This window comes from Protopterus annectens, chromosome 17.part0, assembly GCF_019279795.1.
Source record: "Protopterus annectens isolate FY-2018-M chromosome 17.part0, PAN1.0, whole genome shotgun sequence".
In the NCBI taxonomy this organism is placed as follows: Eukaryota; Metazoa; Chordata; order Ceratodontiformes; family Protopteridae; genus Protopterus; species Protopterus annectens.
In genome coordinates this window covers 552,243,277-552,267,709 of record NC_056751.1, presented here as the reverse complement: position 1 = coordinate 552,267,709, position 24,433 = coordinate 552,243,277, and the positions used below count along the sequence as shown (strand labels likewise).

Below are 24,433 nucleotides of genomic sequence, written 5' to 3'. Positions count from 1 at the left end.
TGGGCTCCAAGCCTGAGTAGCCAATGTAATTCTGCTTCCTTAGTTCTGTTAGTAATATCACCAATACGAGGAGAAACATACTCTATATGCAGGACCTGGAACCAAAAAATATGGTCATGACCTTCCCTCAACATATGTATAGCTAACGCACTACTATCATCCCTTCTACCCAAACAGTAATAGTGGTCCCTGATCCGTTCGCGTAGCGAACGGTTGGACTTGCCAACATAATATCTAAAGCAGCGGATACAGTGAGCAACATAGACTATGTTGCGACTAGTGCAAGTAGCATTGACCCTAAGGTCCCATAGTCTGCCACTGTCCGGATGCTTAAAGAAATGTGATTCATCTATGTAACAACATTGCGAGCAAGTTCCACATTTTGTAGTCCTTTCAAGTCCTGTACATGATGTATGCGTGCCAGAACTATGACATAAGAGTTGTTTCAAGTTGGACATGTTGTTGTACACGAATTTGGGGAAGGGGCCAACTATGTCTCCCACCTTATGGTCTGCTGTCAAAATATTCCAATTATCCTGAATAACTTGCTTAACAAGTTGTGTATTCCCACTGAATGGTAACACTACTGGCTCTTGAGTGAACCCAACATTCTTAACTGTTTTAGTTCTTTCAAAGCCTGAAAAAAGGGTCTTGCTCTAGTAGTCCTAAGTGTTTGCATATTCGAGTAAACCACATCTATTTCTTCACTTGTATAATTGCGTCCAATCAAGCCTTCTTTGAGTTGCCCTAGTTCATTATTCAATTTAGACTCAGTACTTGATAGCCGGGAAAGCCTCATGGCTTGTCCCTTGATTATGTTCATGAAGATCCTTGGATTATGCATACTCTCCCTATGCAAATATGAGGGTTTATAACAGGATTTACAGTGTATGCCTGTTCTAATTTGGCCTTCCTCCCTATATACATGGACGTCCAAATAATCAATGCTACACTTTGAAAGACTCATTGTGAATTTTATGAAATCACTTACACTGTTCAGATAGTCATGAAAGAGATGCAAAGATGTGACAGTCCCCTCCCATATAAAGAAGAGGTCGTCTACAAATCTTTTGAAAAATTTTATCTGTTTATTTTCCAAGATGTACCTGGTTTCAAATTCTGCCATGACCAAATTGGCGTAGCTATTAGCACAACTCGTGCCCATAGCTACGCCTTTGGTCTGTCTATAGCATGTTTTCTCAAATAAGAAAACATTGTTGTCTAAGACCAACTCTACCAGCAGGCAGAGAAAATCTATCCTAGAAACAGTGCACCCTTCAGTTCTATTTAAGAAAGATCTCATATATATAATTCCTTAGTCATTGGGAATACATGTGAACAGGGACACAACGTCCATGGTCACAAAAAAGGTATCATCCGTCCATGTATAATTCAACATCTCTTTATATAGGCTGGTAAGAAACTGTTCAGTGTCACGAAGCACAACAGAGTGATTTATCAAAAATTTTTTAAGGTGATAGTCTAAATAAATAGAGATAGGCTCTGTTGTCCAGCCTGCGCCTGACACTATGGGCCTAAATTCAGGTGAATGCAAATTTTTATGAATTTTGGGCAAACCACTAATAGTGGGTATAAGGGGAAAATCTACCTGAAAGTAGTTAAAGACACCATCATCTATCAAGCCTAGCTGTTTGCATTCCTCAAGAGAGCTAAAAATGCTGGTTTGCATAACACACAAGTCATCCAAACTGATTGTCACATACGAATCACCCTGAAGAAGTTCAAGCATTTTAGATTGATAATATTTGCTATCCAGAATCACAACAGGGCCACCCTTGTCAGCTGCCCGGATTACAATGTCTGTGTTGTTACGTAGGTTCTCAATGACCTTGTTTTCACACTCTGTAAGATTCTTATTCTTGTTCCCAACGGGATGTCCAAATTCAGCATACAGTCGAGATTCTACAGCCTTGATAAATACTTCAAGATTGGCTTGCAAATGCGGTGTAAACGTACTACTGCGTTTAAAATTCAGAGAGATGTTACTGGAATTTTCATGGTCATCAGCATGTCATAGTTCTGGCACGCATACAGCATGTACAGGACTTGAAAGGACTACAAAATGTGGAACTTGCTCGCAATGTTGTTACATAGATGAATCACATTTCTTTAAGCATCCGGACAGTGGCAGACTATGGGACCTTAGGGTCAATGCTACTTGCACTAGTCGCAACATAGTCTATGTTGCTCACTGTATCCGCTGCTTTAGATATTATGTTGGCAAGTCCAACCAGGGACCACTATTACTGTTTGGCTAGAAGGGATGATAGTAGTGCGTTAGCTAAACATATGCTGAGGGAAGGTCATGACCATATTTTTTGGTTTCAGGTCCTACATATAGAGTATGTTTCTCCACGTATTGGTGATATTACTAACAGAACTGAGGAAGCCGAATTACGTTGGCTACTCAGGCTTGGAGCCCATAGGGGCAGAGGATTGAATGAAATGGTTACACTTAAACCATATCTTAAAGGTAGACCCCTGAGATAACAGTTTTTATGGGGACTTTCTGATTTATATGATCTATGTACTCCCGTTTCCATACAGTGTGTCCTCCTTCCCTCTGCATATCCATTATATACACTCCTGAGTTTCTTCCCTATTTGTTTTTCTGTCAGTTTAGAATACATGGCTAGTGTCCTTGCTGTTATGTCCAGTTATGTCTCCACGTTACATGTGGCCAATTTATTTGTGATGTCATTATGTACTGAAACAAATTTTTAACGTACTTTTAACACATTTTTATATTTTAAACATTAATTTGTACATTTTATTCATGATATTATTCATGACATTTATGCATGATTATTATGTTAGCACCAACATGTGTATTTTTAGATAGTTGCATTTGACACATTTTCTGGAAACAATATGTGGATTTGAACTAAGTATTTAGTTTTTATGGGCCGTTATATAGAAGAAGACAGACGTGGTAATCCATCCCTTGTAGATGGTTTGTAACGTGCGGAGGCGATGGCATCCGACGTACAACTGCTTTTTGCTGTTATATATATTCAGTGCGCAATTGTTATGCACACCATTGGCGTAGGCGGTGATGTACCATCGCAGTCTTTCACCTATGGGTGCTAGCAGAGTGTTGTTGGTATTGGGGAGCATCGCTTGCAATGCTTTACCGGTCTGACATGTGTGCGTGATAGATATCAGCGCACATTGTAAAATTATTTTTGAATTACTGTTGAGTGTTCACCAGAGGGAGCATAGAGCTCGAGAACACTTCCTGTTAGGTTTCGTCAGTTCCGCATGTTTGCGGGACTAACATTGGTGTTTACTATGAAACAATTGGTTATTTGTTAATTTTGAATTGTTACAAGCCAATTAATTGTGTCAGCTTTATGTTGGTGAGTATTTAAATGGTTTGTATTGTGTTTTTATTATATCTGATGAAGCGGTATTGTTGACCGCGAAAGCGCTCATCATTATTAAAGTTTTTTTGTATAAATTCTTGGAATTTCTTGCTGGATGCTTATGTCGTAAGGATTACAGATGAAGGGTTTATGTTTCATTGAACCTGCTTTACATCTTGACATTTGGAATTTATATGCTGAATGCATTTGAGCTGGATTGCTTTGAGCCATTTTTGTATTACAATCTAGTCCCTCAGGATTTTTATGCCTAACGAATTTGAGTTGGACTGCCCGTAATTCAGTTTTCTACATTGACTCTTGCTCCTTCCATTTGGGGTTTTGTGCTCCATCTTCATTTGGGACTTTGTTGTTTTTTGATATATATATATATATATATATATGTATATATGGATATGAATATAATATTAATATCAACATAATGACATTGTTCTCCTTGGTGGTATATGTTGACAACAGTGTTTTACATATAGTAAATGGTTTCACTTTTTAATTGATGAATAATTCATGGGATGCTAATTTTGATTGGTTTAATGTCTTAGTGTTATCTATTTAAACAGGTTGAACATGGGCATGCTCTATCTTGATAAAGTCTCCAATTGGGGAGACGAAAGCGCTTGATTTATTGTATTTAATAAAAGCTCTTTTTGTTTAGAGTCTTTTACATTTTTTATTGAACATTAGATCCGTTTAACAGTACTCCTTTTCTACTTCCAAAGCTCTCTATGGTGACAGTTTTTTTGGTTTCTATTTCGAGGACACTTGACTTTATATTAACAAATACTGTGGCTAGTTTCATTAGCTTGTAAACAACTTTTGTAACCCTGTATGATTCCTGAGTGATGTGAAAGATTAATCCTTTTCATGGGAATACTTTCTATAAGTCCCTTGCTGTCTTTCCCCCTTGGACCCCTTTAGTGATGCAGAGCCATCTTGACTCTACACAGGATGAACAGTGGCTTTATGCACCAGCTCTTTGTCCTTTTCTTCCAATCTCAAAACACGTGACTTTTCACAGTTAGTCTTCAGTCCAGATAGAATTCCAGAAGAAGATACAGTTGCCTGTCTGGGTCATTAAAGTACATCACCCAGTATTTAGCCCAGTGTCACTTGCAAATCCTGTGAGCATTTTCTTACCTGCAAAAGCTGGGATATTACTATTCCTGATTTTGTTCTACACCCGGTCTCCACAAAATACATCCAACAACTCCTTAAAAACTTAAAACATATTGCCGTAGCAGCTGACAATCTTCCAGCGAAATACCTACATCTTACAGTTGAAGCCATAGCCAGTCCAGTTTCTATTCTTATCGATAGATTCATCTCTAAACCTTGTGTCCTTACCTCATGGAAAAACTTCTATATCATTCCACTTCACAAAGTTGGCAAATCTACTAAGCCATCTAATATTTAACCTATAACCATTCTCCCCCAGCTGTCAAAAATCTTTGAGATGCATACATCCCCAACTACTTTTGTAATACCTCTTAAACTACAACCTACTCTCACCCTCACAATGTATCTTTTGTCCCTATCACAGCACAACCATAGTCTTGACCTTCCTTGATACAGTAAATCAACTTAGAAAACAAAATAAAGTGGTCTGCTGTAGATTTCCTTTAGCTTTCCAGAGCATTTGACACCACGTCTCACCCAGACCTGCTAAATGCCCTCCCTCAGCTAGGTCTTTCTGCCTCCACTTTAAATTGGTTTGTCAGCTGTATGTTTAAATGGAAATATATAAATATATACTCTCATCCTACTTGCCTGTATACAAGAAGGCTCCATATTTGGTCTCCTACTGTTCAATGTCTTTATAAGCAACCTACATACTGCATTTGGGAAGCCCACACTCATGCAGTGCATAGATGACTCCACACATCTGCTCTGCTTCCACCCTCCCTGAGTTATAAGACATCAGAGAACAGTCCTCTTTCACAAAGAAATATATTGTTTAGTGCCAGGAAAACTGAACTGATTCTGTTCACCCCCAAATCTCTGAGGGATTCAAAGAATAATTTCCAAAATGTTTCCTCAACTGTTTCCCAAATCAAACTTTAGGAGTTATAATTGACAACAAACTTAAATTTGACATTCACATACAAAAATCAGTTAAAACAATCCAATCGCAAACTAGGTTATCTCTACAAGCTCTCCCCCACCCCCACCCCCCAAAAAAACACAGCTCAACCTAGCTACAACCAAGCCTATTATATGCTTCTTCAGTCATTACAAACATATAAACCACTCAACTTAATGAATTATAACAAGCTGTATTCATTACACTAGGGGAGTGTGATGGTTTGACTGGCACCCCAATCCATGCTTACACACACACATTCTACATGCACACACAGATGCCTGCCACCTGATTGCAAACACACACACGCACACACGCACACACACACACACACACATGCACACACACACACACACACACACACACACACACACACACACACACACACACACACACACACACACACACACCTCACCCTTTTTTGGTCTGAAGAAGCGGTTATTCCGAATGTGAAAGTGCTAACCTTAGTAAACATTTTATTCAGAAGCTTCAGTCATATCTTGTCTGTCCTGATTGCAATCTCTGTCTTTTATTGGATACATTTTGAGGACACACCATTTATACTGGGCACTGGTCCAGTCAGATTTGGATAATTAAGAACTTGCATTAACAGAGGCAGGTTACTAAGTGGAATATTCAGGCTATGAATCCATCTGTAGGAGTGACAGAATTGTCATTCAATCATTAATAATGTTTCCATGATTACACTCTTTGTTAGGAACTGTTACAAGGATGATAGCGCTATATGTGAGAGTTGGAAGAAGGTTATACTGATCAGTATGTGGTAGAGAGCCAGTACAGTAGCAAACATTTGCAGTGAACATTCGCAATTGCATGCTCATTCCGCTTTGACAACTTTGTTTTCTGTCTGAAGAAAAAATAATACTATGATAGAAGGAGGGAAAACACCTCAGTAGCACCTCTGGTGGTGGGAGAATGTGTAGCAGGATAACTCGCTTACAACTAAGCATCATTCGTCAGTGTGGCTTTTGATGGCTTAAAATGCGAGATTGTTAGAGAAGTTAAACTATACTGGTGGAAGGTGTGCTTTTAGTATTGAATAAAAAAAGTCTAATATTCTTGTCTTCGTGCAGATTGCTACCAGTGATTGGTCATTACAGGAGGACAAAGTCTGAGTGCGAGAAGCTTCAATGCTTGTACAGTCTTATATAGATGCATACATGCTTTTAGAGTCAGTGATCTACATACTTGTCAGACTGAATGTTCTCTCTCTACATACACAGATGACCATAGTCTGCAAATCAAAGGCTTCTTATAATGTAAGATAGATTGATTTTCTAGAGTAGCTTTTGTATATGGACTTGAAAATATAAAAAGCAAGTGTAGTGACAGCTGCAGCAGTCCTATAATACCGTGTATAATTGGACTGGATTTCTGAGATGACCACATAAGGATTCATGGTATCCCTTTGTGTAAACATAAGTATATGTCACAGACTGTAAGCAATCTTAGCAACTGGCTGGACTTGGAGCTGTTGTTGGCTTCCTTACAAGCACATTTGTAATGGCATGTGTCTGCAGCCCAGCTACTACACCTTCCATATCAGTCTGTCCATGAGATTGGCGACCAAAAATTGCTGTGTTTTTTTATGAAGTTAGTATTTCAACTCCCAGTCTCCACCCAGTAGAGTAGCATATCTGTTCTTGGGCAACCAGTTTGCAGGCATTTAAGCTGGCAGTGCTTACAAAGTAGAATAAATGTTATTTGCTTACCGTTGTTGCTGCAGTTAGCAATTTTTTTGTCTCTAATTTTTCAGAACCTTTGGAGTTAGAAAAATAAGGTGGAATGGTGCTTTCCCCCACTTTATGTGCATTTTGGCTTTTTTGAAAACAGTTCATGTTCAGAATCTGTGTATAATGTCACATTGTTTCCATACAGCAGCTTTGTTGATGTGTTCCCTCTGACTTGTATGTTAATGTAGTCTATCACCAGTTTGAACATCAGTGGGCTCTTAGCTGAACAGTGATGCACACCCACTCCCACCAAGAAACCCCTCTGTGAGTCCAGACACTGTTAGTACTTGAGTCATTGGGTCCTTCTACATAGCCTGTACTAATTCTGCCAGTATATGTAGGACTTTGAACAGTTCCAGGACTACCCAAATAAACTTTCTTGGGACCTTGTCATATGGTTTCTCCAACTACAGGAATGCCTAGTTGGACTCTTTCCTCATTTTTAGCTTCTTCTCAACTATCTGTCTCACTGCAAACATCAGGTCAGTTGTGCTGTATGCTGATCTGAATTCAAACTGCTCATCACCTGTCTTACTTTCTCTTAATCTGAACGTTCATGCAATGTGACATGAGTTTGATACTTCTTTACTGCCCACAGTTGTAAATGTCCCCTTTGTTCCTGTACAATGGCACGAGTATGCTTATTCTCCAGTCATGTGGGATGTATCTCTCTCTCCATACTGCTAGGAGTACCTTCATGAGCCATTTATCCCCTAACTCACCTGACATTTTGATCAGATCTGCAATGGCCTCATCTGAGCCTGCTGCTTTTCCCTGACTTAATTTTCCATAGTACAACTCTTACATCTTCTAGGCTGTACATACATGTAATACCATAAGTACAACAGTTGTAAACATATATGTTGTGATTGCCACAGCAGTATACATTATACACGTTGACTACAACAGCTGTAAACGTGTACACAGTGACATCTGCATACATTGTATGTACTCTGTCTACAACAGCTGTATACATTATATACACTGACTACAACAAAAGCTGTACACATTGTGCAGATTGTGACACGAGCTGTAAACATGTATACAGTGATAGAACAAATTATTGTGACATTAACAGCTGTAAACATTATATTCACTATGACTACAAGAGCTGTATACATTACATAGGCTGTGATTGTGACAGCTGTACAAACTGTGTACACTGTGACTTCAACAGCAGTATATGTTACAGCAAAACAGCTGTATAAATTATATACATTGTGACAAAACAACACTGCAATGCAGTATATACTCTGTAAATACAATAAGAGCTGTATGCATTATATAATCTGTGACTACAAAAGCTTTATATATTATATACCTTGTGACTACAGCAAGAGTACTCTATATAGTTCGACGAGTCTGGTAGTTGGCATAGAGGATTAAGAAGCTGTTAATGAGCGGTTTCCTGTTGTCCAGTAGTGCAGTGATTTATTCCCTCAGCCTCCGTTGCCTAACTGAGTGACTCTGAGCAAATCACTTAACCAGACAGAACTCTAAGGGCCGTGTCTGAAAAAGCATAAAGTTCAGTGCAGTACTCCAGTAAACAAACAGCATAAATAAATAAATTATATACACTGTGGCTGCAGCAACAGTGATGCACATTATATACACTGTGAGTGTAGCAAACGTGTTCAATACATCATACACACTGTGACTGCAGCAAGAGAGCTCTATACATTATAGACACTGTGACTACATTGAGATATGAATACATTACATACACTGTGGGTACAATAGCTGCATACATGCTATACCCTGTGACTACAGCAAGAGCATTCTATACATATATACACTGTAGCCACAAAACAGCACTGTACATCATGTACACTGTGATTATAACAAAAGAGCTCTATACATTATATACACAGTGGCTACAGCAAGAGAGCTGTATACATTATATACACTGTGACTATAGCTAAAGAGTTCTATGCATTGTATACACTTTGATTGCAGCAAGAGTGATATACATTATACATAGTGTGACTACAGCAAGAACAATATGTACATTATATATATTGTAACCTGCAGCACAAGCAGATACACTGTGACTACATCAAGTGTGATATACATTGCATACACTGAGACTGCAGCAAGAGTGATCTAAATGGAATATGTAATAATTGCAGACTGGTAGAACTAGACATTGGACAAATAGCATGTGATTACAAACAAATTGAATACGTTTAATAATGTGAAGAAACTTTGTTAATACTGGTCAATGTGTGGCATGTAGAAGTAAGATATACGCCTAAAGATGGGTATCTTGAATGAGTTCTGTATGGTCCCTGGGAAGGCTGAATCATCTGTGTAGTTTACTTTCTAATGATCTTTTCCTTGTGGATCACACTGTTATCAGACATCTAAAATTTCATTAAACAGAATAGTGTTTGAAGAACAACCAAACAGTTATGTATTTGTCAAAGTATGTGGGGACCCTGAAAGCCAATGTTTTGCTAGAAACTCACTTTCTTGCCATGTTTTGCTACTAAACTACTTTCCTATATTTATACACTTTAAGAAACTCCTTTGACTTTTATACTTCATGTTGCAGTTATTCACTCTTAATGGTAAGCAAACAAATACTGTGGAGCCAGTGATATTAATTTTTTGTTTTGTTCATTTTTTACCATTTTTTTGGCTTGTTAGCAACTCGTGTTTAACCTATTGTGCCAAACTGACAGAAACTGGTAGAACTGTGTTATGACATCATATTCTTTTGAAAGGGTATGATATCACTATATGATAAGATGGATAAGAAATCTGTTGGAACACAGGAAGTTTAAGGTTAGAAAAGATAATACATTTTCAGAAGAGAAAATAATTCCTTCTGGCATTCCACAGGGTTCAGTATTGGGACCTGTACTTCTTGGTACTTTTATGGCAAGCTTTTCTATTAACGATAAGATTTGGCTATACAAATACACTAATGACACTAAAGTGGAATCTGTAATCACTGGGCTAGGAGACTGATATATAATTCAGGAGTATCCAGATACCTTACATCTCTGGGGAAATCAAAACCATGTGGAATTTAACATCAGAAATTCCTGTGTTATGCATTTTGGATCCGACAGTCTCTGCTACCTATATGCAATGGTTAACCCAGTATTAAGTAATGTAGTAGTCATAAGTGACCTGTGTATAAAAATTGATAATAGACTTTGATTTGAGGTAAATTTAACAGAAGTTATTAAAAAGTGTTATTTTAAGATAAAAAAAATATGTAGATTTGTTATAAGTAGAAGTAAAGAGGTCTTAAGTCTAATTTTTAAAGTAATTATCAGACCAGTCATATATTATGCTATTTGTGTGTATAATAATTTACAATTGAAAAGACTGGAAAGGCTATAGAAATGTTAAATAGACACGAGTGGTCTGAGGGGGTTAAATTGCAGAGGCAGGTTGGAGGTATTATCACTTTTCTCTATTAGATAGTTTGGTAAGGGGAAATTTAATCGCCATCTTTACATGTTTGGTAAGGAGAAATTTAATCGCCATCTTTACATGTTTGGTAAGGGGAAATTTAATCGCCATCTTTATATGTTTGGTAAGGGGAAATTTAATCGCCATCTTTATATGTTTGGTAAGGGGAAATTTAATCGCCATCTTTATATGTTTGGTAAGGGGAAATTTAATCGCCATCTTTATATGTTTGGTAAGGGGAAATTTAATCGCCATCTTTATATGATTGGTAAGGGGAAATTTAATCGCCATCTTTATATGTATGTATACATGATGATAAATATGGTGCAAATTGTGGAAATATTTAAAAGGAACCATTGTATAATGATGGGAAATAAAAATTGACTTGATTTGAAAAATTGTAAATTGAAGGTATTGCAGAATATGCCGTCTTTGGTTGAACTGGGAAGTGATAGAATTCTATTTCTTTAAGTGTATGGAAACTGACTCTGTTACTAAGGTTAAAACATGGTTCCATAATTGGCTTGGTAGTGGAGTTTTTTAATACTGGTTATTCTAGTGGAAAGAATTCTGAAGTCCATTCTAAGCACTGAGCTCATTTTGTAAACCGTGAAACATTACTGGGACAGCACGGATCTGAAGACTGTAGACTGAACAAAGTGGAAGGTTGTTCCATATACAACAGAGTTGTGCAGACTACAGGTCACGTTTACTCTACGGCCAGTGTTCTAATGATGTCTGTGGAGAATTCTTGGTAGGACATCCAGTTATTATTTCATGCCTTTCTGTTGGGGAATATTTTAGGATTTCACAACTGGAGTTTATCCCTGTTTAATATTCCTCATTTTTGCAAAATCACTGAAATAAGCCTACGGGGGTACAATCCTTTGTAAAGATTTACCAGCATTGTGTTGTTCCCAAGATATTAACTGACAACAGTATTTGGTCTTTTTGACTTTTCAGTATATTTCCCTTTCAAATTATTTCCTGCCTGCTGCTGCCTGATAAGTGACTTCAGTTACCCAAGTGCCATATATGTTCACTCTTCAGTTAGTAGCTAATCTATGATAGGTAGGAGGTTAGATATTACATTTTGCATGTACTGTAGCATGGTAGTACTAGAAAGTAAAGTACAGTAGAGATAGTGATGACGTTGCTACATAGTAGTAGTACCAGAATACCTAACTCAATATGTAAGCCATTTTTGTTTGTTTACAGTGTCACAGTTTTGTCAAGAGTTTGTCCTCCCTGGACCAGTGCGAAGAGATTCAGTAAAAGCAATCAGAAATGATGAAGAATAATAAAAACTAACACACAACATGATATGTACCAGCTAAGTAACATTATGTGGACAACTGTCCCAAGCAGCCCAGTGCTCATTCATTTTGCCATATAAATTAGTAGAAATGAGGGGTTAAACCTTTATTTCAACTGCTGGGACATACGTTTCAAGAAAGACAGCATGTAAACGCAGATGCTTGTCTGATTCTCTGTTATTTTGAGCCTTTGAAGTCCATTCTGCATGTACGTGGCTGCTGCACGTCTGGAGCAGGCATGTTCATTCTGATTCACATCTATCATCTGTAGAAATCTTTTTTTTTATGCTCCTTAACATAAAGTGTAACAGATGGGGACCCCATCTTCCACCACAATGATGCTAATTTCATCGGACATAATTATCACAGCTGGGATGCTCCCTAGGGGTGTTCAGAGTAACATGTCCAAAAGTATTTGTCATTATATCCAGTTCCATGTTACAAAGAGTGCGTTAATCATATGGCATAGCCAAGTGATCTGTTAAGAGAAGGGTTGTGGTATTTAAATTGATTTTTTTTAGTAAAATTGCTATAGAGAATTTTTTGTACAAAGCTCAAAACTAATTGAAAACTCTGAGGCTTCTCCTGAGTTGATATAATTGATATGTTTGTCAATTCTGTGAACAGGCAGCCGTGTTGTACCTAGTTATTACAAGGTTTTTATGTATGAACCTTGGTATAAAAACATTGCTTTTAGTTTCTTGCATATGAACCTTCCTATGATAATGCTATTATTTTGTGGATTTCTAAACATATGGATAGTCAATGTATAAATAGGTATTAAATTTGGTTATTCTTACTGTTGAGATAATACAGTTAATATTCATGTTTAGAAAATGTGACATCTCAGGGCCATGCTGCATATTCATATAACTGCACTTGATTTAGGTGCAACATTTAAAAATGTACATTCTGTCATTAATATAGACCCATTCACAGGCATATTCTCTATGGGAGGGGGGGGTCGTCCTGCAGAGGCACTGTAGGTATCATCTCTTGAATCCTGCTGGGATAACTCTGTATACATTATTAACTAGTGTCCTATTTTGTCATGCACCACCCTTCTGATGTCTTGTCACTGCAAGGTTCTGTTTTACCTGCAGAACCATATTGTTTTCATTTTCTGTTCTGCTGTTGATTTTGCTGCATGGCCTTTGGACCCACATCAGATTGCCTTCTCATCCATTTACTGGGTATTTGCCCACAATACAGTACATAGAGCTGTCATACATAATGCATGGAGGCAGGATTTGTATGGTAATGCATCTGTTTGCCTGCAGAGTGAATGTTACAACAGCACATCCATGGGTATGAGCCGGATTTGACATGTGCAATGTTGTATTTGTTCCTAGGACTGCATCAAGCAGTCCAGTATCTGTATTTTAATTTAAACTAGGAATCTGTGTCAACCCTAGGGAAGAGAGAATCAAAGTTCTTGAAGGGTAGTACAGAACCAGTATCATGCAGAGATCCGTAAACCAGATTGGGAACTTTAAAGGTAATATGAGACGTTATTGGAGCCAGAGTAGGCTTTGCAGAAGGATTCATGTTGATCAATCGACAAACCATTACATTGGATTTGCCTCAGTGCAAAAATTGCTATAATTATTTCCAGCAAACTCCAGAATATTTTTTTTATTTACAAGGAGAGAAGCCCCCTTGTACCCCTGTATGTGTGTGTGTGTGTGTGTGTGTGTGTGTGTGTGTGTGTGTGTGTGTGTTGGGATGGCCATTAAACTTAATTATAGGTTCATAGGTTCATACTAGGCTATCTGCCCTAGGGCATTTGTAAGCCTAACCAGAGTGTGTTTGGCTTTCGCAACCCATTAAAATGAATTTTACTATTCCCTTTTTCGAGGTTTAGTTACTGTGCCTCTGTCTAACAGTGACACAGAAGTGACACCCGGGGTAAACCTACGATCTCCCATCCACTCATCAAGATTCCTCTTGAAGAGAGTCAGTGAGGGACTCTGCCTAACCTGGACTGGGATTTTATTCCAGAGTGAAGGGAGCCTCTGGGTTATGAATCTGTCCCTCCAGCATGTCCTATTTATTTCTGTGCTGAGGTTTAAGTCCCTCGAGCGCGTAGCTCGATGGGATTTGGATTTTTCTGAGGTGCAGCATGTCCATTAATTCTGGGTTGGATGTGGCTTTATACGTCAGGCACAGATCACCTCTAAGCACCTCCTCCAAGGTTGCACAACAGTAGAGAAAAAGGAAAGCTCCATTTTCAAAGTATTTTCAACAATTTCTCTTCATTCTGCCAAAATATAAGAAGCTTGCTGTTGATAGAATGGGCATGTTCCACTGAAGAATTGATGCAATATGTTGGTAATGAAGTGCCAGTAAGTAAATGGGCTGTAGAATTCTGTAACTAACTGGTGCATTTGATTAAGTTCCATGTCTAGAAGGCCTAGGCCGAAGGTGTTGCAGCAGTCAAGGTGAGACATGATCATGGCCCACACCACAACTGAATGATCCTGAGGGAAGAGAAAAAGCTTGAAGCATGAAACATTTAACAAATGCAGACAGATTGATAGGACAGTAGAAGAGACCTGGTCCCTGAGCATCTGTCTGCATCAAGATTCCACATCTTCTCAATATGCTCCGGTTTATCACCAACATAAATAATGGTAAGATTCAAAACCTCGAGGTACGATTGCCTAAAAGTGGCATGAATTGTTATAGTCACCATCTCTGTCATATTAAGTCTTAGTCTATAGCACTGAATCCAATTCTGTATGCATTCAAAGCCCTTGTAGAAAGAATCTACAGTGAACAAATTACTCTGAGGAAAATTAAAGAATGTTCTTTGTACACTTCCTAGGAGCAGTATTTTCGTGAACTCCTATCAGCGGCGAGAGTCTTTATCAACAATAATGGTTTCAGCTGGCATATGTACAGTATGTTTTTGCATGGAAAGTCAGTAAATGACGAAGGGAATCCAGTATGTCAAGCGCATTGACCGTAAGCTGATATTAGAGACATATGAGTAGATGGAGGCAGGAGTGATGGTCATCGGCCTGCTGTGGTCCACTTCTCTTATCTGCATTTTTCATCTTCTGTAGCATTGAGTTCTGTTGTAATTGTATGTAAAGTTTACCTTAACTTTTTCAGTTCGTTTAAATTACTAGCTTAAAAATACCATATGCAAGTGAGAACAGATTCATACCCCACTCTGTAGCTATTGCCTTAGAAAGTGCATTATTACTGTGCTGAAAAGAATTCTCATCAGCACTACTACAATGGGATCGTGGCTCATTTGTAGCAGATTTTTTATTGCAAAATCTCTCCAGCAGTAGATTCCAAATAAGGTCACATCCAACTTAAAGGTCACTGTCAGAATGCATTTCCATGCAGTATACAAAAACTTAAAAAAGGTTGTTGCAGAGAGTTAGTAATCATATCAACAAGACTGAGTTCTAAAAATAGTTCACACATTCAGTTTCACTTCCAAACACCAGACATTTATGTGTTCTTCAGTAAAATGCCCTGATGCATTCCAGTCCTTTGTTTCCAAGCCAGGTTTTTGCAGCAACCTTCCACCATGGAAAACAAATGTATTATAATGCCAGTCTCTACTACATCTCTGGTAGGGAATTTTTAAATGCTTATCAGAGCTCTGATTAATGTGTCTGTTTTACTTCTGTATCACAAAACTCTCGCAATCTAGAACGAATGAGCAGCTCATGTGCAAAGTATTGTTTGAATTTGTTTTGTTGTAACTAGTCTTACCCTGTGATAAGGCTTTCTTGTTAGATTGCTAGTGTGCATTCACTCAGGCAACTTGAAAACATGGTAAAAAAGTCAAAAAATATGCACTATTCAAATATTTTTTTGTGAAATTTGAAGACTAATAAAGGGGGGGTAGAAGCACAGAGTCTGAAATTAGGTGAATCAAATGTTACTCTCCAGCTTCATGCATGCCACATTCTGTAGATGCAGTCACTGACAGTACTATATCTTTCTGAAAATAATTTGAAACTCATTGAAGCTCTAGGCACTTCCAGAAAAATGCTTAGCTAAGTTAATGCCCCCCCCCCACCACCAACTGAAATCTAAGTGCAAAACAGAAAACAGAATACTGTTTACCTAATGGATGGAGATTGTAGTCTCAAGCTTGTGGCTTGGTGAGGCTAGTCCCCTTGTTAATACCCCTCCTTCATTCATCCACTGCTCTTTCCTAATCTTAACTCCTTATAAGATGCAGTTTGGCATTAAGTTACACAATCCTTGATCTAGTTTCTGTTCTGTTCTTCATTTGTGAGCCTGCTGTTTATTTATTCCTCCTCCTCCTCCTCTTGCTCATAGGCTCTCGTGACTGTCATTTGTTCTAAAGTTGCCCCTCTTCATGCACTGATGGATCCTGTTTGTGTATGGCACTTGTCTACCCATTTTTTCTTTAATCTTTGCTCTTCAGGTTGATGGTTAATAAGTTTCTCTAACATGTTTAGCCCTTTAATCATGTTTTATACTTCTCCATATTCTATTCATCAGACAATTTAGTTTTTTTTATATTAATTGAATTGTTTATTAAAACTTAGAAGGTAAAACCCACTAAGCACAGGTGCGTCTCTTTAGTGGTCTCCTGGGAGATTTGCATGGTTAATTTAGTTACTCAGGGAATATGAACATGGAGCTTGAGGGATTTAATGCCACATCTACAGAATACAACAAATCAACAGCTTGCAACATTAATCTTCTGAGCTATACTGTCAATTATGGCCTTTGGAATTGCATGCTGTTCTCCATGTTTGGCATCAGTGCATCCTGTACAGCCGAATGGTAAACTTCTGCCTTCTTTGAAATCGGTGCTCCTCCAGTACAGTCATATAAGAAGTTTGCTAAGCTCAGTAAAATGTACAGTACATTTTTACTTCTTTAGCGTGCTTTTGCCCCCCCCCCCCCAAAAAAAAAAATAGATGATGTGCATATAGGAGATTGTGTATGTCAACAAATTCAACTTTCTGGCAATCTGTGAAATTGTCACTCTATGTTAAAACTTCTTCTAAGATGCTAAATACGTCTTCTTTTGACCTCTGTACCCACTTCTTTAAGCACTTCCTGAATTACCCCACTGGCTTTGCTTTTAGTTAGTTCACCATCCTTTCATGCTGCATGGAATAAATTGCCTTAAGTCCAGTTGGACAACAGATGTTGTGTTTCATTTAGCCATCTTGGTCTTGAATGAATGTTGATATGCTATTATGCTGCTCAGGCCTGCCACAGCACCCACCCACAGCACACACAATACTTCAGAATTAATTTAAGATATACATGAATAATTACCTAGAACCAGTAAAAATTAGCCCTCATTTGTCCACTGAAATGGGTCTTTTCTACCTGCCTTATAGTAACATACATTGCATAGTTTCCTTTTCATGGCATGTTACTGTTTGGGGAAAACAGTGACGTGTATAGTGTATTGTGTAATTTTTTTCCCCATACAAAATTATATATCTTTTGTGCTGAGAGAGAGCAACTTTTTTTTTCCTTAATACAGCCTATAGCCACAGGAGAGGTGAAGGAAAAGTAAAATTTGCCACAAAATGAAAAAAAAAAAAACTTGAAATGAAAATTTGGTTAAACATATGTAAGTAAAAGTAAAAATATATGTATTAGTGATATTATTAGTTATAAATATGTAATACATGTTATTATACCATTTATACTAATGGAAAAGATCTCCTATGTTAAATGGGTTTAACAAAATAAGCAATGGACATCTCTGTTAAACCCATTTATAAAAAGTAAAAAAAAGCAACGGAGATCTTGCTTTCTCCATTGCCTCACAGTTTGATGTACCGCGGCGGCGCGCGCAGTACATCAGACAGGCCACAGATGCCAGACATCTAAGAAAAGTAATAGTTTCTTTTCTTAAATAATGTCGTATATAATAACCAAACCACAAACTTGGGTAGGCAGCATTACCCACACCCAGGCGTGGGTTATTGCTATAGTATATGTATTAGTGATGCACTTTATCTTACTGGACCCTCTTGGCATTTTGTTCTGTGATCATTCTCAGGTACGTGCATAATGTGAGCTGCAGATTGTCATGTCACTGTTATGTGGAGAAATTTTCCACCTTTATAAATAAAGGGAAGGTTATTTATTTTATATGTTTTCTGGGGTACAGCACTGATCTCCATGGACCTTTTTCAGACTCTTCCCATGAGGGATGTCTGGTTAAGTGACTTGCTCAGAGTCGCAGTTAGGCAATGGAACCTGAGGGAATCAAACCCTGCACCACTGGACCACAGGAAACAACTTAACAGCTCCTTAATCCTACTTGCATCTAAATGCAATGTTAAGGTAATGGAACCTGAGGGAATCAAACCCTGCACCACTGGACCACAGGAAACAACTTAACAGCTCCTTAATCCTACTTGCATCTAAATGCAATGTTAAGGTAATGGAACCTGAGGGAATCAAACCCTGCACCACTCGACCACAGGAAACAACTTAACAGCTCCTTAATCCTACTTGCATCTAAATGCAATGTTAAGGTAATGGAACCTGATGGAATCAAACCTCAGTTCATTGTTCCAATCTAAAAGCCAAGTCTAATGTTGAATCCAAGTCCTAACTCGCAGTTTTGGGACGTTATACATTTACCTGTGTATAATAATTGACTATTTCACATGTAAATGCAATACATAGAGTAAGGCTAACCTGGCAAAGCTTTTCCTTGTGGATATACTTAAGGAGATTTGATGAAGTAAGAGGTCCTTTTTTAATTCATGGTTATAAATACTTAAATTGGATTTGTTCTCTCTTACATTCACTACTGAATTAATTGCTTTAATTAAACATTTGTTGCACTATGTCAATACGTATTTTATATTTTTAATACTTTTAGAAATTTAACTCATTAGGGTTTGTTCCACATTGGCTAGCTGAGGGGAACAAAATCTGGATTAGACTTTAGGTGAAGAACTGAAGGAGCTTTCTGGGCTGTTAATGTATGAGGGGTAGATGGATATCATACCACTAAACTTGCAAACATTAAAAATAGGTACAAAATCCCTTGAAAAGTAGATGCAGCCATAGAAAACTCTGTGCATCTAATGTGCATAATCTGTGAATCTCAAATACCACATAAGTCTTTCCGCTTCCAATAGAAATGTGGGATACTTGTCAGAAATGCATTTAAAAATAGTGTAACAAAATTGAAAGAGAGATGTAAGTACATTCCTAAAGAGATTGTAAAATATGTAGACTTTAATGAACTGTATTGCAAAATTCCACCCACAAGGTCATTTATCATTGCTTCTAAAAAAAGAGAGACATCAAGTGTGTGTCCTCTTTCTTTAAATTTATCGGTGCTACAAGTACATTGCTCATGTAGTGCGGTTTTCTGTGCACTACACATCTTAAAAACTCACATGTGATGAGAGAGATTCAGAAACAGTGTGCATGGGTAAATCACATCTGAAAATAGGGACATGCCTCCAAAAATGGGGTACATCATGTGTAGGGGTAAATCAAGCCTTAAAATAGCTGTTCCTCCAAAAAAGGGACTGTTGAGAGGGCTGCTTGATATGGCAGTCTTTGTGTGAGTATTTTGGGATTTCTGCTACATATTTCTTGGAAGCACCTGTGCGCTATTATTTATTCATTGTGAACAGACATGGGTACTGATACTTTTCCTTACTCTAATGTGGATCCTATGAAGTTTATTCATACTAATATCAGTACTGTTTAACTTGTCAACTGACTGTCTACCTGGACTTGGAAACTTGGTTATATTCTGGGCAAGTTGTGTGTGTATATGTGAGCCTTGGGGTGGTTTTGCCAATGCAATTCAGAAGCTGCCAGGGAAAACACTACTGTTGTCAGGTCTGACAGCACTAGTGTTAAATAATACTAATTCAGAGATATGCTAATGAACTGATAATAAGATCTTTTTCATTACAGCCACAGCTGCCTCTGAATCACATTTTTCAATGTTGTATAAATTGACCTACTTATCTTATCTATCTCTGCTTATCTTTGTTAGTAGTGAGGATGTTTCTGACCAGAAGGGTACATTTTGTGCACAGTACTTTAAATTTGAAGGCAGGTGGTGAAGTAAAGGGCCATTTTCAACCTAGCCAGTTTACCTTTTGGTGCTTGAATTAATCTATCCAGTTTGGTTAGACATTGGCTTTACCCATCTCATGGTCAATGATTATGTACATTATCCCTAATGAGAATAACTGGGATCATATTATAGATAATTTGAGGGGACCCATGCATGGGATAAGGAATTTAGGAGCTGCCTCTGTCCATTAGAAGTACAGGGACAGTCCTGGGGTATTTTTTTCCATCATAGATCCAAGATGCACTTGAATATGAACAGGGATGAGCATTGTTTTATGTGGATGAGGAGTCCATTCCAGAGCAGCAGTATACTCTGAGAGATGTACCAGTCCCACCAAATCATTCTCTTGATGATGTCAAAGATGGTTAGATCCCTAGACTGAGTATTTCTAATGCCATTTGACTTGGTGATGTTCAGTAAATCTATCAGTACTGAGTCAGAAGATGTCCTGTATGCCTAATAGAGGTCACATCTTATGCATCTATAGGATACCAAGTATAATGACAGGGCTTTCATTTGGTTCATGTAGGACATACTGTTTAGGCCTTGTATCCTTTTAGTAAGGTATCTCTGTGGACGTTTCACTTGTTGCATGTATCTGGATAGACACATGCCAAAGGGCGCATTCTACACCATGACTGGCCTAATGATGGCTGAATAAAGAGGGGCAATGACATCCCTAGATCTAGACACAGTCCCTTTGTTTATAAGCTCTGCAATATGGAAGAGCTTTCTTAAGACAATGGACACATGTTAGTCAAATGTTAGGTCATTTTCTAAATAAGTTCCCAAATCCCAAACAATTGGGCCAACTCTAAGGGGTGTATGTTGTTAACTGTACCACAACTACTCCCATTGCCCCTTCTTGGTTTACAAATACACTAATACTACTCTCAGGCATCCTATCTCAGGGTTGGAGAATATTTTGCTGTAGTGCAAAGCAAAGTGGTCCCCAACTGTCCTTTCATAGTATCATGTTTATGAATCTGTACTTGAATACTCTGGAATGTGTAGCACAGAGAATGCAATTCCACTTGTAAGAACCTCCTACTGTATGTTAAAGTTGTGAGCCATGTTGCACTTGTTAATGCAGGGACTTTTGACAAAAAAAAAAAATCACTGTTTGGAAAAATATGTAAAATGGTAGTACTGATGAAATCTCAGATGAGAACAGCTGTATTTTGGACATATAAAGCATTTTCAACCCTAAGAATAGTTCATATGCACATTCTTTTACATAAACCTAATATAATGCACCTCTGGAAATTCACATTTTAATCCCAGTGAAAGTCCACATTTCAGGAACACACACAGAAGGCAATCTTGAACAATGTCATTTCTTAGTAAAACGTTCAGATAATTATACATACATGCTCAGATATACACTTCATGTAAACTGTGTTTCCAACTGCAAGAACTTAAGGGCATCTGTAGAATAAAAAGTAAGCCCCTTGCCAGCAATTTCATACAATTTCCTTACAAATTTCCTTATGAGCTGTTATATGTTTAAAGATATTTACCCACACTGAAGGATAAAAGCTTTCTTGGGCTCCCTATTTAAATATCAAGATCCAGAAATACCAAATATATGCAGGAAAATATTGAACATTGTCCCTCTCCTTTAAGCATGTTAGGGGGCAAACCTTCCCACACTTCTAAATGTTATATCAACTGAATATTTTGAAAAAAATGGTAGTCTTGTATTTGGTATAAGCAAGTACAGATTTTTGGTCATTCACTCTCCATATTTCGGGACTTGGGAGTCTGAGTCCTGACCTTTCAACTTGTTACAGATTTCTTGCTTTACAGATACTGGAAATTGAGAGTGGTAGTAGTGTATTACCTGATGTACAATATGTAAACGTGAAACCTATAAATCACTGTGTTGGACAAGGAAAACAAATATTTCCACAATGAACACACATTTCATACTTCATATTCTCAGAGTTAAGACAAATACATTCAAGGTTCATAGGTAAATACTAAGCAAATAGTCTGCGGAGTTTTACAAGCCTAGCCAGAAAACAGATGTCAAAATCAAATCCTGTGTCTTGCATCTATGACCTAAAGACCTTAAAAATTATGCCAACCCTACCCATGGGGGGTGAAGAACTCTGTCAAATCTGCCTTATATTCCCGCTTATTTGCAGTTTCAATGGACTGGATATGAAGACATTTTATTCCTTCTAGTTTGCAGTTTTCATGGACAGGATATCAAGGCACAGCCAAACTTCTTGTGGCAGCTCCTTTTTGTTTTTTATTCCCCCACCAAACCTTTCTGATGGCTCCACTATCTTTACCATTTGGGCCATTCATTCTATGAGGCTTGAAAGGCGGCCATCCCTTGGTGCCATAGGGTGTATCATCAGATCATTCATTCCTCCCTGTGGAGAGGGTTGGGGTGGTTAAGGGGGAGTCCAACTTCCACTTCTCTTCTCATGCAGCTGCTCTCCAAGGTCTACTGCTGTTGCTTTCTACAGGGAGCATGACTTTGTATGCTGTCTTGGCTATTTGCTAATGCAGATGAGCAGTGTATGCTCACAGGCTTGTGCATTATGGGTACACCACCACATGCACCTCCTAGGTGTCACCCAGTTGACAAATCTGAACTGTCTCCCTCCCCCAGGATGGGTGAACAGGCAGTGGTTGCTTATGCCTATGCCCCCATCCCCACCCCCACTAACTCCATCAGGAACTCAAGGCTCTAATTGAACTTGAGTCTCTTGGGCCATAGTCACAGCTTTGTCCTACTATACCATCAGAGCTGGCAAATTATGGTGGCATCTTACTGCTATCATATTCTTCTTAAGTGACTGACCTCCAACATAGACTGGAATAATTTATTGCTAAGTGAAAAAATGCTAATTAAAATCCATATTTACAAACTGTGGTCATGATTATCTCCTAGAAGACTCTGAACTGCTCCATACAAATCAGACAGGAACAGCTAACTCAGGTGTAGGTCAAGTATCCTGTTCGTATAGTGACCACTGGGTGAGTACCATGGTGATGAAACTGCAGGTGTTAGAGCATGATGGTGAAGGTAAAGGTTACTCAAACAATAAATCCTGAAATTTACTCTTCAGTCTATGGCTATATCCCCATATTTACCTTAAATAGTGAGCCACGGGTAGTGAACAAGAGGATATGATCACAGATATAATTAACAGAAATGGCATTCCATAGTAGGGTAGCTTGTTTTACATTCCATGATAGACTAAGCAGCTTGTCAGTTCAGGGAGGTTTCTGAAAAAAATACTGCTTTTCTTCCTTGACAAGAGTCAATTGAAGTGGTATGGGCACTTATGAGAATGCCCCTGGTACCTCTCATTAGAGATACACCCAGCGTAGCTCAATTGGAAAAGGCGCCAAAGCAGACCAAGTGCATGTTGGAGGCATGATATAATTCTGCTCAACTTGAAACACCTACTGATCCTATAGAATGAGATGAATATTGTTGCCCAGCATCGGGAAGTTTGGTCTGCTCAGCTTATCAATGTGTCCTTCATCAGAAGAAGCAGTTTAGATGCCTCTGACTGGATTCTGGAAATCTCTTGTGTTATGTGATATAAAATACATGATTAGAAAATATGTGCCTAGCTGTCATAGCTCTCAACTTGTTTGCTCTCTAACTCTGGAAAATGTCAAAAATATCAGGGAGACAAAGATCCAAGATCAGTGATTATTTGTAAATATTACTCTAATTCTGTCTGAATGTTAAGAGAGCAGTGGGTCTTGCATAAACATGAATTTTTGGAAAAATAATTATGAAACTCTAATATCTGTTGTTTGCTGACTATAATCCTCACTGATTTCCTAGAAAATCCAAAATTTTATGAGACAGGGCAAAAATATAAGTCAAATATCTGGCATCTGATGGGTATGCACACTGTTTCAGTCATTATCTGTCTTAGATTTGTTGGGATGTGCTTCACCAGAATGTAATTCAAGTAATGGATTATGTGATGCACAGATTTCACTTAGGAAGAGGTTACACAAACTTGTAGTTCATCCTTCTCCACAGTGATATGATCTCAGAATTTAAAAAATGTAATCAAGAGATGTGTGAGAACATAATTCCCTCTTCTGTCGTTCATGTTTTTAGACTTTATTTTTCTTGATTTCAATGAAATCCATTTTTCAAACAAAATTTTTGTGAGTAAAATGGCATTAAATGATACATCAGGCAAAGGTGGGCCATACCCTGCAAACTGTAGACCAATAAGTCTCTCTAGTCTCATATGCAAAGCCATGTAAAAAATTATCATGGAATTGGTCAATAATGTCATAGGAAACATCCAGACAATAGACCCAACCCAGTTTGGTTTCATCAAGGGCAAGCCATGCCTTCTCAGCCTGGTGGACTT

General features: G+C 38.1%; 1 protein-coding gene across 2 annotated transcripts in view; it reads left to right on the top strand.

The window, feature by feature from the left end:
* The window catches only part of DUSP8 (dual specificity phosphatase 8), a 1,059,944-nt gene that overhangs the window by 767,184 nt on the left and 268,327 nt on the right, over nucleotides 1–24,433 (top strand). The gene's annotated exons all lie outside the window — the stretch shown is intronic.